Source organism: Triturus cristatus, chromosome 1_1 (genome assembly GCF_964204655.1).
Source record: "Triturus cristatus chromosome 1_1, aTriCri1.1, whole genome shotgun sequence".
Taxonomy (NCBI): Eukaryota; Metazoa; Chordata; class Amphibia; order Caudata; family Salamandridae; genus Triturus; species Triturus cristatus.
The window spans coordinates 366904994-366918074 of record NC_140579.1 but is presented as its reverse complement, the minus strand read 5'-3'; the positions used below and the strand labels follow the sequence as shown (position 1 = coordinate 366918074).

Below are 13081 nucleotides of genomic sequence, written 5' to 3'. Positions count from 1 at the left end.
AAATTTCTCTTGAGAAGTGCCGGTACTTTCCCACTCAAGGATAAAAAAGAGCCGGTACTCCCTACCGGATAGTACCGGCCCATTTAAAGCACTGCCCCTGCCCCCACCAACCACCGACTGAACAAGCTGATTGTGATTTTGATCTTTTTGGTACCTGTGTTTCTATACTGTTAATTGGAAAATATTAAAAACCCAATTTTAAAAATAATGTTATGCCATCATAAGACTCGACTCTTAAACACACACCGCTTGGTTTGAGCGCAGTAGTTAAACCATACTTAAACTGCAGCTCGAGCAGGGAAAGTGCCGGCGGCTCAAATTCGGAATGGCTGAAGGTGAGCACGTGACACTGGGTCACGGCCACGTGTTGGAAGCACAACCGTAGAACTGAGGGCGGGAGGAGGGAGGGGGGAGCCGTTGTCAGTCTCGCATAGTGGCGGGTTATCAATCACTGGCACGGGGAAGGATTACTAAAACACGTACTGACTGCGAGCACATTAATGAAAACTTTTTTTAGTACACCACATATATATTAATGCTACTAAATTTAAAAGGTGGCCCATAAGTGGAAAAATACTTATACTGTACTTAAAAAATCAGGGCCAGAGTGCTTAACAATTCTCTTCATACTGACACCTTTGGGTAGCACTGCACTCATACTGCACACTTAAAATCAAACTAAAGAAATGGTGAATCGTAGACAACTATGACTCCTGGTACTTACCCTGTTTAGGGACATCTTAAGGATTTTACGGCCCCGAAGCCAAATGTTTTTTGGGGTTCCCCTTGTTCAGAACAGCTTTGAATTTATGATCCAATTTCAGCTCTGTCATGCCCTCTTAGGCCAGGTCACACTGACAGTGCGAAGGTTCACTGGTCCAAATTCTAAAGGTGTTTACAGTTAGTGACGTGTAATAGACTCTCACACATCACACAAATTAAAAATGAATAAAAGAAAATGGTACTTAAAACAATCTGTTTAAGAATTATTTAAGGAAACCAAGGGATCACTCTGCAGAACAGAGCTGGTTCTATCGTCCCCCCCACCCCCGAAAGGCTGGGGCCCTGGGCCAGAGCCCACTTCGCCCATGCCTTATAACGCCTCCCTGCTCATAAAGTGCAGCACTGCAAGCTATGGAAAACTAAAGCTTATTATTATTATCATCATCATCATTTTCATTATCATTTGTTAATAAATAGCCAACAGCAGCCTGACAACTGTGGACAATTTTAATGCTGGGACTAGTTAAACTTCGAGCCCTTGAGTGCATGGAGGTAATTACATTTGAGCCATAATTTCAATAGTTCGATTACAACTCCTATTAGCCTCGGGTCAATGGGTGAGTGGATTTGCCTAAGGCTCAAATACACTGCAGTGAACAAACCCGAAGTTAGATCGTTTTTAGGTCTCGCCTGATCCAGCGCATGTGCTGGACTGGCCGAGACATTTTGTTTATGGGTTTTCAAAGTGCTGCCTGTGGCCTAAAGCTTGTGTGAACGTGAGAGTGCACACGCACAGCCGCCAGGTGTCTTTCCTCCCCAGTGCTTGATCGCGATGCGATCACTTTCACTTTCGCGGGCCGTGCGGCCGTGTCACTTTCACGGCCGCGCGGCCAATACTTGTTTTTTACTTCAGCGAGGCCACCCATGTTCGACATTAGCAGCCCCCTTAAATAGTAACCCCAGAGCGAAGCCACGCTGCTGTGGGGGGCAGCCAGCCCTCGCTTCTCCACAAACAGGTAACATTACACGCGCAGCGCTCTTTGACACTACAAACACACGCGCCCTTGTGACTCCTGGCGCGCTCACGCTATGCTGTGAAGACCCTGCACAGTCCACCTCTCTCTCCTACACACACTCACGCGGTTGACCCCTCCACTATCCAACAACCCTATGACAAAACCCAACACCCTTGTGGTCAAAGCACCGTCTGAAGGCTCTCCTGTGCACTCTGACCTCCACTTGCACTTCCGGATGCACCCTGGAAACACACTAAGCATGCACCCTTATCGGTGCCCGGGTGCCCCCAAAAATAATCCATGAATTGCGACTCACACACAATGATTCGGTTCCATCTTGTATGTCAGCGAGCTAGAGTGCGCTCTGTGTGCAGTGCATGCATGTCTATTCACTGGAGCCTACTGTCAACTATATGTGTTTTGTGTGAAAATTATATGCGTATTTTGAATGTGTTGTGATTGTATTGCTGTGTATTGTAAGCAGTGTACCGTGTTGTTCGTTGTGTGTTTGACTGTTACTTTTTCTATTGTGCTCTTTGGATTGTTGTGAAAAGTGTGTATTTTGGTTTCCTGAAATGTCTTTATGTACAGCACGTACACATAGTTGTGCATTGTTCTCTTATGTGTTTCCACTGCTTTGCAAATGGCTGGACTGCTGTGCATTGGTGTGTGTGTGTGAGTATATTGTTACCCAATGTGTTTATGTGCGTAATTACATTTTACAATTTAGAACTGTATGTAGCAGTCCGAGTTTGTAGCTCCGTGATCCGTGTACACCTGTTTGCTTGGAGCCCTGCTGGGTTTAGGACTGTGGGTTGGTTCCTCCTGCTGTGCAGTGCAATCTGTGTCTGGATCGGTATTGATTGTGGGCTGTTTGTTTCTTATTGACAGCTGTGTGTAGAGCTGTGTATTCCTTGCTCAGTGTTTTTTTTTGTCCTCATTCATCCCAGGTCCATACCCCTAAATTTCCGGAGATTTTGCCCTTGTCTTTCCAAGGTAGCCATGCCTGAGGGGTAGTTTGCTTTCTCTCTCGGTGTGCAGCAGCATATAACTGAGTATCAAGATACAGAGAAAAGGATGGATGTAATCATAGGACAAAGTTATGAATCATTCACTCACCAACATTACCTTGTTCCAACCAACTCGTTAGTGGTAACTAAAAAGTATGTCTTTTAGAAGTCAGATGTGCGGCATCCATTCTTAATATGTATCTTAAGAAGAACCATTCAGTATACTTTGGTGGGCACTGTATGATACTTTCCTGCAAATCTCTCTACATGCTAAAATTATTAAGTAGAGTAGTAGCTTTGTTTTATCTTTACTCAGCTTTACTGGGCACTCTGGGATTCCAAATATAATGAGGGAGAGGCTTACCTTAATGCTTATCCCAAAAATGTTCTTCGAGGCCTTACCTACATTTTCCCAGAAGCTGTAGATCCCAGGACATTCTATAAACATGTGAACATCACTGGCCTTCTCTAGCTCACATTTTATACATTTAGCTGGTATCCTTTTTCCCATCTTCGATATCCTATAGGGCATCCAGTATGCTCTGTGCAGGGAAAGAGATAATCCCTCCTTAAACTAGCAGGTTTGACAATATAACATGCTCATTGATACTTGCCGTAATTCATTTAACTGCAAGTATACTCCAACAGCTCACCTGGTAGCGTAAATTCTCCTTCTGTTATATCCATCAGTAACCGATACCATCTTGAAACGTCCTTCCTCTTTAGTATTCCTTCCATTAGGGTAAACTCCAATTAATGTGTTTCTCCTATCTCCTGCATCGAGCTCTGAGACCAACTCTTTAATTGTAAATGTTTAAATCTTGATACGTTCCCTTCCGTCATCTAATGCAGTTCATCCGTTGATAGAAGAGTGCCATCTTGCATGAGTTGGCCCCATCTCTGGATACCCACGGTTTTTATTGGAAGTGCCAGCATGTCAATTACACATTCTGGTGCCCCCTGTGAATCCCAATAAGGATGAAAATATACTATAGTACGTAAGTTTAGTGACTTTTCTGATTTGGTACCAAAGTTATACCATAGCTTGCACTACCTTGAGTCTGACCTTCTTATACTACTTGGGGCTCCATATTTATAAAGAAACTGGGTATTTATAAGGACTCTGCAATGCTAACTAGTTATGAGACCCCCAATGGTTGCCATCCAACTTCTTAAAGGGACGAGTGGTGTTGAGCCTCGCAAGATCAAGCAATAACAGGTCTGTGATGCCCTTAGATGTCCAGGTCTGCAAGTGCGGGTAACTTGATAAATCCTGTCCATAGGGATTGGAATTATTTTCAATTAAAAAGAGGAATTCCCAGTAAGTGCAGGTCATAATCTTGTGTTGATTAAGTTCCTGACCTTTGTACACAACGCATGTAGCTACTACTGATTGGATGGTCATTGGATCGGCCCCACCGGACTCAGCAATGGCTCTGGTGGTACGCAGAGAAGATGATCAGACTTGGCTATCTAGAGGAAGTAAATGTTTGTGTAAGTCGACCTGAGGAAGTATCATTAACGGTGGACTGGCCTGAGCAACTAATGGTGACAGCCAGAGACCTCGGCTGCCTCCTTGATGGAACCCAAGGCATAGGGCCCAGCTCACCCCACATGCACCCTGGTCAGTGAAGCAGTCCGTGGCTGCTGGTCATTTGGGTGAAGACAGGGCATGGGGTTGGTTCTTATACTTTGAAGGACACAACTAACACATGAAGGAATGGGGGCGGATGATACCCCTGGCCTCTTGGAGAGGCACGATGTAAGAGAGACACCCCTCCTGAAAAGAAACCCATGCTTACCATGTAGGCTCAAGGGGATAGCTGAATTGCAGTGCCTTCCTGGGCTCGAACCCTTTAAAGGGCCTGCCTCCTGAGCCCTTTCATGCTTGAACCACAGGCTACCCGGGTTTCAAGTGACTCAGGAGTAGCCTGTCTTGGGTGGTAGGACAGCGTGGATGAGAAGGAGCTTAGGTCACAAAGGAACCCTGGCTCCTCTTTGTGAAATTGCTGTGCCCCTCAAAACCAGTTTGAACTGCTTCGAGCTGTGGGAGGAGAAGATACCCAGGGCCACTGAAGCTTCCATTCGTGTACAAGAAGTAGGTGAGCCGCTTTGACAGTGTGGGGGAATGTGGCTCTTCTCCCCTCAGTACCTCCCACCAGAGCAATGGCACCTTGGCCCACTGGCATGCCTTGGACTGCTGCCTAAGCTGGAGACTCTCGATGAGCAGGAGTCGATCCCTGGATTCATCCAGTCAGTGGTGGATGGCTCAGGTTGCCCGGTACCTGGCAGCCTGGACCCTTGTGGTCAGGCTGGGGTTTAAAGACTTGTGTGGCCCTGTCTGGGATGGCCGCCAGTGTGCCTGGCCTTCCTGGCATTGGTGGATGGGTTGGCTTCCAGTCAGCCTCGGTCCTGAAAACCCCAATGTGACTGGCAGTGTGGGGCTGTCTGTGGTGTCCCATGGCTACCCGCGCGAACAGCCTTGGGTGCCGATCTTTGCGGATGGGGCTGGGGGTGGGAAAGTCCCCTGCCTGAATACAGATGATGGTTTCTATTCTGGCCCCTTTGGCAAGCATGGGAAATGGTGTGCTGCGAAGACCCTCCAGTTTGAAACTGGGTCCCCTTTTCTGACGGCCAGTGAATTGGTCTGGCTCTCTCATTTGGTATCTGATTATGACCTCAGATCAATCAGATGTGATGCCCTCCTGAATTTAAGTTTATTACTAAGTGGAGGAAAATAAAGTAACCAGGATTCCTTCATTAAGAGCGAGTGATGAGGGAAGAGCCCAGCTCCAAATCCCTGCCCAGCGGCAGGTGCAGGAAATGTGGCGTAACGAAGATCGACTCTCCAGCATCATTCAGGAGGCCCAAGTCATTCTGATCAAGGCTCACCCTACAGACATGTTAGGCTGGTAGTGGGCCCTAGGGCAGCGGGATCAGGTCTTCTTGAGGTGGGGTAGCTCTTAACCTCTTCTCAGTAATAGTGGCCTTTACCTCCAAGTGGTCCCGCTGGTAACTGTTTCTATATCACTATACTACACATACAGAAGGCTACAGAGATAGGCCAAACAAGGTTCTATCATGGCGGAGAGCGTGATAGTGGGAAATGGCAAAACTAGCGATCACAATTCCAGATGGGGTAGTTCCTGGCGATTAAAAACCCAGTTAAGATGATGAAAGGAGGTACTGTCTTTTCCACAAATTGTTAACCTCCTTACCAATTTTGTCAATCCAGCACCCACTTCTAGCAGCACAACTAATAACAACGATTCAGATCACATTATGGCACTCTGTTCACCCTCCGTAACAACAGAAGACGAAAAAACCATAAACCTCAGTGAAACTATTGTATTTTTGGCCTTCTTCAGCCAAGAGTGACAAGATTTCATCAAAACTCGAAAATCTGCCTAATGTTCATGAGGTCAATGATAAACTCAATAACAAAAAAAAAACGATTACACCAAAAAGGTCACTTACTAGAAATATCACAATGACAAATATAACTGTGATCTATGTCAAGACATAATGGGTACTTTCAAAGACCTGAGAAACATGGTCTCCAATAAACCTAGAGGATTCTATATGAAAACATATTGTTCAAAATGCGACTTTGAAGCAGAATTTGACATTGCCTGTGACTATGCAAAATGCAAAGGAAGAACCAAAAAAGGAGATCTGCAATTTCTATGTAGCTTTTGTGGCCTCAGCTTCAGAACAAAAACTGGAGTATCACAACATGCTCTGCATGCACATCCAAGACCGTAAAATGATGCTAGACTCTCCGCTCTAGCAAGCAGCAAACCATCCAAATTATGGTCACAAGAAGAGCTACTGCTGTTAGCAGATTTGGAGTAAGTATACGAAAACAAAAGAAATATTAATGCACTGATGGTTCCTTATTTCGATACTAAAAACAGGAAACAAATTGCAGAAAAAGAAGAGATAGAAAAGATAAAAGTAAAAAAATGGCAAAGAATGTACTACGAGCATCCAACAACACTGAAAGTGACTCAAAAGATGAACCTGAAGGTTCAGTAGAAATAATAGCAGAAAGGCGTAAAGACTTTATCAATAGAAAGTGTGTGCCAAAAATCAGAAACTTTGATGATCTGAATGATAGAATCTCAGAAGTTGAGAAATACTCTCAAAATTCAAAGCATCACAATGCTGCTATGGACCTGATGGATGAAATTGTGACTTATATTTCAAAGAACACCAGCGATATACGCCCTATACCAGTTAATTGAAATGAACAAACAAGTAAACCCAGTAATAAGCCTATGAACACTGCTCAAGATGAGCATCAGTATGCCTCAATTCAAAATAACATATCAAAGAAAGACAAGAAAAATGGAAGGCTCAATCGAACATATAAGAAAAAGTATGCTAAAGCAAAGGGCAGCTACAAGGGATATCAGGCAATGTTCAAGAAAGACAAGTAGAAAATTGCCAAGATAATCACTAATGATGCAGAAGATGCTACTTGCCAAATCAGTGCCGATTATATCTTTCAATATTATAAAGATATAATTGAAAAAGAAAATGAAAAAAAGCTAAAATTCATCCCTATTGACAGGATTCTGGATGAATGGGATGTTGAAAGACTATGCAAAGAAATTACACTGCTTGAAATAACAGAAGCCTTCAAGCATTCACATTTTAATAAAGCAGTGGGACTTGACAAAATTGGCCTAAACGATCTGAACAATGTTCACAACAACCAACCAAGACTGATGCCCAGAATTTTATCGTCTTCGTTAACTATGAGAAGTCTCAGAAAGTATAGAGAAAAACCGTTCAATATTAATAACAAAAAATTTACCGATCAGTGAGCTAAAGACAATCAGTAACTGGAGACCAATTACAATCAGTACAGCATTCATGAAGCTATTCACGAAAATATTGACTAAAAGACCTACCTTATTCATCAATATAAATACGAGACAAAAAAGTTTCATGAAGGTGAGAGGTTGCCTCGAAAGTCTGATTCTTCTTCAGAATATTATAAAAAGGGCATGAAAAAACTAAGATTTACTAGCAGTGGTGTTCATAGAAATCTCCAAAACCTTTGATTCTGTCAGCCATGGTCACAATCTACAGAGTCTCAAAAGGCACAGAGTGGCCTTCATACATCAGAGATATAATAAAAGACTTGTATAATGACTCAACAACGTTTTTCAAATGCAAGAATAATGAATGCACACCAGAAATAACAATGAATTCTGGAGTAAAGCAACGTGACTCATTATTCCCCACTGTTGTTGAACATTGCCATGGATCCTCTGATATATGATCTTCAGAAAAACGGCAAGGGCTTCACATTCAGGTAACATGGTCTCATCGAACAGATCACAGCTCTAGCCATTGCCGATGATATAGCAGTACTCAGCAACACCTGGGAAGGAATGAGGTCTAATCTGAAGATAGTTGAAAAATTCAGTAAAGCAACAGGTTTAAAATTAAATGTAAAAAAAAAAACACATGTATTTTACATAAGTCACCAGAAAGACAAAATCCTGGTCAAAAACTGCAACCCATGGCAATTTGAAAAACAAGATGTTGAAAATATTTATCCAGGTGACAGTGAGAGATACCTCGGATTGAACTTTAATCGACACACCGACCGTACAACTAAGAACAAAATAAATGAGGTTCTTACAAATTGGACTCAAAAACATGACAATTTACCACTCTAGCCCACTCAAAAAATAGAAATCTTGTTTCAATATTTGATCCCTTAATTGTCATTTAAATTGGAAAATACATGCTCAGAAGCAAAAACATTCTGCATTAAATGATACAGAAATATGTCAAACACTTCCTACACCTATCTGCATACACATGCAATGGTCTCTTCTACTTCAAAAGATCACATGGGGGTCCCAGTGTACCAAAGCTATGTACAACTTTCAGGACTAAACAAAATCATCAACAATTACTGTACCTCAGAGAAGCTCCAGATCTGTACATACCTCATTCCTACATGTATGCAGGGGAAATAATAAATGAAAAGATCTATAATCTCATCAAAACACATAAACGTAACATTTTAGACAGTAGATTCCTAAGTTATGATTTGCCATTTTTAGCAACTTATGATTGGAGGAAAGTCGAATTTGAGAAATGGAAAGATCTCCCTTTCCAAGGTGATGGTATTAACTATTTACCAAACAACCCAACCTCAAATTTCTGGATCAGCAAGCACAACAAATTAAAAGAGAACCAATACATAGCTGTTCTGATGTTAAGAACAAATATTTTCAACACCACAGAAACCATCCTTAGGGCAAGAAATTCAACATTTGCTGCTTGCAGATATTGTAAATAGGTTTGTGAAACAATTGCTCACATTTTAGGTGCATGTCCTAAAACCAAGGATATAAGGATCAAAAGACATAACAACATTTTGGAATAGCTCATCGATAGAGCAAAAAGTGTAGTTGAAGGACATATAGGGAACCTCATGTCAAAAACAGTCAAGATGAACTACGAAAACCAGATGTAGTATTTACCAAAGATGGTACTGCTGTAGTGATTGATGTCTCAATTCGATATGAATACTCACAGAATTCCCTTGAGCTAGCATTTGAGAGTAAAGTTAAATATTATCAGGATTTATCACCGGAAATCAAAGATCTCACCAACTGTTCCACTATAAAATGTCATGGCTTTATTGTTGGATGTAGGGGTATTTGGCCTCAATGTAATGATATTGCTCTGGATAATTTAGGTTTACAAATGTCTTTCCCATTCAAGAAGAATATTTGTCCAACTTCTTTAATGGACAATCTTAAAATATAGTAGTCATGGACAATTAAATGTCAAGCTAAAGGCTTAGATGTATACCGTTTTGCATGGCACATATTTCTTTATTGTAAAACATTTGTTTTAAGAATCTATTGATATTAAATCTGGTTAGAACAGTTTTGAGTTTATACAAAGTAGATTATAGTTGACATGTTGGATTTAAATATATATTTAAAAATAGGAATGTTTATTCAATAGCTTTAGAATTATTATAGATGTGTTCATGTGACAATTTAGATGCAGAAGTGTACATCATGGCAATTGAAATGTATTGAATTCAGAATAGTTCTCAAATAATTGCATACATATAATCTGTACATATCACATATTAATTATTAATGTCCTGCTAATCATACTTTATATTTCTCAGGACTGTTAGTAGACAATTTAAATTGTTAGAATAGTACTGGAGGGTGTACTATCTCTAGCCTATACGTGATTACAGTTCCTGTGAGGACAGTTTTAAGTGTGGCTTTACTCCTGAAGAAATGTTGTGTTTTTAGAAGTAAGACCGATTTGACCCTGATGGGCAGCAATAATAACCTGGAATGAGCCACCACATGGTGGTACGGAAATAGCCAAATACCTCACCATCTAATTACTGAAGCGCATCAATGGATGAATGAGATTCCGGGTGTTCGCTGGAGGCTTAACCACTCATAGCTCCCCAGACTCAAGCACCAGGAAAGTCGAAGGCCCCAACCAGAGGCACCCTTATATGATGGACTGGGGTAACAGTTCTTATGCAGGGCATCGTGGCTGCATACTAGGGAGGACTCTTGTGTCCCTCTGGGGTGAGAACCCCCCCTTCTCAGGAATGTCCAGCCACCAGGGAGACATCAAACCATGGAGGAGTCTGGGCATCATAAGGGCTGAGCAGCTCCTGTAAAGCCCCAGGAGAGGTGGGCGTAGCCATGGCTTTTGCCTGGGAGGCCTGGTCCTTGCAGGCTATGGCTCCAGGGACCTGGCAGAACAACCTTCCCTACCCGGGATAGGGTGGCACCAGACCTGGGAGAGTCCAGGGACACCTGCAAGCAATACACCATCCAGTAATCCCCTGAGATGGGTAAAACCATCCCTTTTACTTGGGAGGCCCTGTCCCCGTAGGCCAAGCCTCCAGGCACCGGGCAGGGCTACCCTACCTACCTGGGGAAGAGTAGCGTCAGACCGGGTGGAGTCAGGGGCTTCTGCGAGCTGAACAGCTCCCATAATCCCCCTGTTGATGGGTCACTCCATGCAGGTTGGTGGTGCTATTCTGTAGGCAGAACCTTCTGCCCTTCCCACGGCAGGGTAGCACTCCACCCACAATGGTTTGCCACGTTCCAAGATGTCCACCAGTTAGCTTGTCAACTTTGTGATGGCAAAAACATCACCAGTGACGCTTCATTCTCGATGCCAATTCTGCCAATGGGCGAGTATGGGGTGCCAAATCAGTGAGCCATATCACCAGCCCAGCCTTCCTAATTCGAATTATGCCCAGGCCTAACCTACACTAGCAATCGCTGCATTCCTGTATAGTCTTCAAGGCCTCTCACATCATTTACAAGTCTGAAACAACCAATGCATATCTGTATCAGGTTAAAAACCTATCCATCCCAGGAGGTCAACTCAAATGCCAAAAGTTTCCCAGGTTGGAAGTCATGACATGCAAAAAGGTAAGACTTGGGGGCTATATCACAGAAGTTTGCACTTCTGTAAAATGGTTATCCGTTTACAACTTAGCTTTTGAAATGAAGCATACAGCTTGAGCAGCATTCTGTAGCAAAAAAAAGATTTTTGACTCAGAGCAATAATGAAAAAATTGATTTTCACAGAATCGGCACGTTTGCGAATGCACAAAATGCTTTTCAGATGCAACAAACCTATTTTACGATGCGGTAATCTATTACCGAATTGAAAAATGGGTTTGTGATTCGCTATTCTGAAGGGGTGTGTTTCGGGCTTCCCTTCATAATACCAAATTGCATCGGTATGTAGGAATGTTTTGTGACCGAGATGCGGTCGCAAAACATTCCCGTTTTACCACCTACTTTAAGTAGGTGGTAACCCATTCACAAATGTGAAGAGGTCCCCAAGGGACCCCTACCCCTTTGTGAAAATTTGTTACAGTGTTTTTTAAGAGCAGGCAGTGGTCACACGGACCACTGCCTACTCTTAAAAAATGAAAAGAAAACTTTTAAATTTTACTTTTTGTAAAGCATTTAGTTTTCCTTTAAGGAAAATGGGCTGCTTTACCAAAAAAAGATTGCTTTATTTACAAGCAATCACGGACATGGTGGTCTGCTGACCTCAGCATGCCACCATCCCCGTGATTGTGACGATTCCTAGGGGATCGCAAATTACAATCTACCTCATTAATATTAGTGAGGTAGAGCGATTTGCGAAAGCCTTAGAATCGCTATCTGAAACTCTTTGAGTTTCATACATTGTAAATAGCGATTACCTAACTGCGATTCTCAGGAATTCGCAATTAGGTATTCACAATTTGCAATTTTGATACATGTAGCCCATAGTTTGTTATTCATTTTAAGTGAGCCAGAAATTTTTACCAAGAATTCCTAATCCATGAGTAACATATATAAAGAAAGTGAACTGATGTTGCACTATTTTTCCTATTGTTATAGCAACCAAATACCTGTTTTTGCCTGAAATACTACCTTTATTAGGTGTAAACCGCAGAAATAGTGGAAAAGCTTGTTCCATGTTTTGCCCTGGTGCAGACACTGCTTGCTCCAGTCTGTATTACACAAGCATTACGAAAGGTGCGAATGGATTTGCACCATTGTTTACAACGGTGTGAAGCTTCGGCTATATGGACCAGGATTACAAATCATTTTAAGCTGTATTCCAAAAATTTAGAAAAGAATCTTGGCACACATCAGTCTTGCCCCTTTGCACTTGCACTTTGAGAAATAACCCCAAACTTCCCTTTTCATAAAGCCCCTCATCTACATCTTCTAAGATATGTTCATGTTCTCAACCTTGTGGACCCAAGCAACCTGAAAGGTTCCTCATACTCTACCACGCTAAGATTCCTAGGTACATATCAGTGAACACACACCCACATGCACTTCTCACCTAAGATATTAACCTTTCTACTTGCTTGCTGTTGCGAATGCTCATGTCCATCTTATCCTGCCATTACTTACACCAAGCTGATCCCATTGTAGATTTTCATTGAGGCCTTGAAGTGACTCTGGCACCGCTCCTCCACTGTAAAGAATTTTTACATAGGTATCCCTTGCAGAGTATAGTAAGAGCCGTTGATATGCTCTAGAAATGTACGGAACCATTAGAAACTCATAAAACAGATGATTAGTTTGGCAGGTTCCACATCAATGTGCTAAAGGGTAAGGCAATTGGCTGGACCTCACTACAAGAATGACTTACTCAAGCAATGTGTCACATGCAGCTGCCATAACCCCAAACAAGAAACTCTAGGCCACATGCTTATAAAGGAGGCCACTGACACAAAATCTGGGCCTGGTAGCTCTTGTATACCACCCATTAATGTTGAATGACCTG

At 42.4% G+C, this 13081-nt stretch overlaps 1 protein-coding gene across 4 annotated transcripts in view; it reads left to right on the top strand.

Annotated features, from left to right (window-relative positions):
- The window catches only part of TRAF3IP3 (TRAF3 interacting protein 3), a 546425-nt gene that overhangs the window by 98074 nt on the left and 435270 nt on the right, over nucleotides 1–13081 (top strand). The window lies entirely within an intron of this gene.